Source organism: Cyprinus carpio, chromosome B7 (assembly GCF_018340385.1).
Source record: "Cyprinus carpio isolate SPL01 chromosome B7, ASM1834038v1, whole genome shotgun sequence".
NCBI classification, from domain to species: domain Eukaryota; kingdom Metazoa; phylum Chordata; class Actinopteri; order Cypriniformes; family Cyprinidae; genus Cyprinus; species Cyprinus carpio.
Window position 1 is genome coordinate 5650299 of NC_056603.1, and position 3801 is coordinate 5654099.

Genomic DNA, 3801 nt, shown 5'->3' on the forward strand with positions numbered 1-3801 from the left:
ATATTCCCTGGCTTGTCAGCACTCATTTTATTTGCTGCTGAAAGAAATAAATTAAAAGGTTTTGAGGATGTACTTTGTTTCTAAGCATTTAGTACAGGAATTTGACTCTTAAAACCTGCAACTTGGTAAAAAAATTGTTATTCATCTTAAGTAAAAGTGTCATTTAGAAGCATATTGGCTCATCTATAGTAGTCAAATATGACACCTCTAATGTTTCTGTGTAACACATTTTGACAAATGTGCTATTACCCTTCTTATCTTTAAGAATATGTGCTATATAGTACCAAAAGAGGTTCCCCTATGATAAAAAGCCAAAGAGCCAGCATTGAGCATAATTTTTGTTGAAGCAATAAAGTGCTATATAGCATCTCTTATGGTTCTACATAGACAAAGTGCTATATAACACCTGTAAAAATAGGTGCTAAATAGCACTAAAAGTGTTCCACCCCTGTTATTAGAGCCAAATAACCTCCTTTTTAAGTGCTATATAGCATTTTTTTTTTTTAGCGTGAATACTACCAAGATAAATTTGGTAAATGCAGTTTGGCTAAAAAACTATGAATGACCCCACACCCCACTTAAGCAGCAACTTTGCAAAAAAGACACATTACTGTAGTACCGAAGAACAATGAAATTCAACTCACAGTCCTTCACTGATAGAGAAACAGCTTGATTGTGATGATTTGGTCTCGTCCTCTCTCACGTCCTCACACCAGTACTGACCCTGATCAATGTAAATTACTCCTCTGATATGAGAGTGTCTCTGTTTTTCAGTGTAACAACGATCATATGACTGTCCCTTATACGTATCTGGCCTTTATACCACTTATAAGCCCAGTCACTGTGAGTCTCAATCACACCCCTTCAGAGTGATGCTCTCCAGGTGAACATACAGGAACCTGGCCTGAGAGTCACAGTCAGCGTAGATCGGGGTGAATCTGTGCGAAAAGACGAGCTCTTTCAGTGAACTAGTCAGAAAGTCTTTGTTTGTTTTTTTTGGATTATGTGCACAAGTGACCAGTGAAAAGAGGTTTTCACAAAAATGAGTTCATTTAACTCTCGTCTAGTGATCCCAGTGCTCCACATTAGAGCCCTGCGCGGGACTGTTTTCTTAAAACCGAACCCGCCCGCTCCCACTGAGTGTAACCTACACGTGTGTTTTATTTTTACTTGCCCTCCTCTTCCGTTTCTAGCTCTCTTTTATATTCCAATTTTTCCTAATTGATTTCACGCTTAGAAAAAGTGAAAAGATGGTCTGGATTTCTTCCAAATCGCCACACTACCAGTACTAAGGACCATGGTATCCCTGTCTTAATGGCCAGCAAAACTCGCTGACCTTAACCCCATAGAAAATTGTGGGGTATTGTGAAGAGGAAGATGCGATTATGCCAGGACCCAAGAATGCAGAGAGCGAAGGCCACTATAGAGCAAACCTGGGATATCATAAACACCTGAGCGTGCCACAGCTGATCGACTCCATGCCACGCCGCATTGCTGCACTAATTCAGGCAAAAGGAGCACCAACTAAGTATTGAGTTGTCTACTGTTTAATACTTTTCAGTTGACCACAAAATTTCTAAAAATCCTTTCTTTATTGGTCTAGTAATATTCAAATTTGCGATATGAATTTGGGATTGTTCTTAGTTGTCAGTTATAACAAAATGAAAAGAAATAAAACATTGAAATAATCAGCTGTGTGAATGAATGAAATATATCAAGTTCACTTTTTGAATGGAATTAGTGAAATAAATCAACTTTTTTGATTGATATTCTTAATTATATGACCAGCACTGTATTTTCTTTTTTTTTCTAATTTAAATGGACGTTGTTTTCTAAATAATGCGAACTTGATGGAATGCTCTTTCCCACTTTTAAGGGAGTTAATTCGCCATTCAAACAAGAAGGTGTTACATCCAGGACATTTTATATACTGCTATTTGCGACAGCTAAATGCGTCTGGATAAAACTTTTCTCTGCTACAAGTTTCCAAATTTTCTTCGACGCGCGAATGGGAGGTCAGAACTATTACTGCGGAGGCACGTGAGAAATTCCGAGATTTATATGATTAGTATTTGTTTTTTATAACAGGTTATGGATTGTGTTCTGTCCACTCTTACATATTAAATGTTGAAATAACAAAATCACATATGTGCACTCTTCGACGAAGGCGGGGTCGCAAGGCTGAAGAGGAGGTTGCTGTTTTAACCGAGAACACTGAATAGTAAGTGGTATTTATCGCATTTACCATATATAGGTTTATAAATATTTTTGATTTATAGTGATTTTTTAACTTACAAGGTCGTGTGCTGTTTAAATGGGCCAAAACTTTCACTCAGACGAAACATTTTCCTTTGACTCGCGGTGCAGGACACGGAGGTTTTAACAGAGCGAATACTGAGAGTAAGTGTTAGTCTCCTTTAAAAATGTCTTTTATGACGTTATATTATTTTATAATGTATTTTTGTGCTGTCAGTCCTAAACCTTTCTCATGGACATAATTTTCTTTGACTCGTGATAGAAGAAGATGCGAAGATGTACTTTTGGAAAACACCAAAAGTAAGTGATTTAATGTTACCTCATTCACAAAACACGTATTTATAACAATACTTATATTGTTTTACAAAGACATCATGTGATGTGCGCTCCAAAATTTTTCTCAGAGAGACTTTTGCGTTGATTCACAATGCGAGCAGGAAAGAGGTTACAATTATCAACAAGATACCTAAATTAATGTTAAGTGTTATACCTCATTTACAATGCTTTTTGTAGCATCATACTGACAAATCAAACCATTGTAAACATGCATGTCTTGTGACCAAATATCATATCATTGTGATGAGTGGGACGGGGCCGAGAGCCGTGGGAACAGAGCGAGGCCGGTGGAGTAATTGAAATTGAGTGTCACCTGCACCACTCACCGGTCTCGAGTCCCACAGTGGAGCTCCGGAGGGATAAGAGGAGGAGTAACGACAGTGAAGGAGGAGAGAGGACAAGGCCTGGATTTTAGTTTGTGTTTGTGCGCGGCAGTCCTCCATGAGGGGCTGTCGCGCTATTTTGTGTTTATTTTGTTATTAAAGTTTTATTAAAATTTTTGCCAGCTCCCGCCTCCTCCTTCCCATGACTACACACGTTTTGCTTTGTTACAATCATATATCATGAACCTTGTAAGTTAAGTTATTTTGATGTGTTGATTTACTGGATTTGGGACCTATTTTCAAATATTCATTTGAAATAACTCTTTACAGTATACTCAAACGTTCTATATTGAGTGAGCTTAAAAAAAAAATTAAAAAGTGATTTTGTCACCTCATAAGATATGACAAATGACTTACATAAGCTACTTTTAACAAGTTTTTGTTGGTTCTTTTTTTTAAGTATGTGTTTTGTGTTCATTAAAAGTGAGTTAAATGGGTTTGGAATTACATTTTTGAGTAAATTATTCCTCTAATGATTTTGCAGATGATTCATGCTGGAATAACTGAAAAATCAAAAGGAAATTTGTTTGAGGATAGGATCACAGTACATTGTCAAGTTGAGAAAAGAGCCCTTGTAATGTTTTTAGGACACATACAACAGACAAGGGTAAGCCAATTTCCTTTAAGATTATTGCTTGTCATGGTAACTGTTTGACATTAATTTTAGTTACTTTGCCTATAATACAAGTTCGGGCTCTTTTAGTAGGGCTGCCCTCGAATAAAGATTTTCAAAGACCTGTATTTATTAATTTTTTTTTTATACATTTATTGGCCAGCCCCAATTTTTTTACTATTTAATACCCCAATAGGGTTGATGATGGAGAAA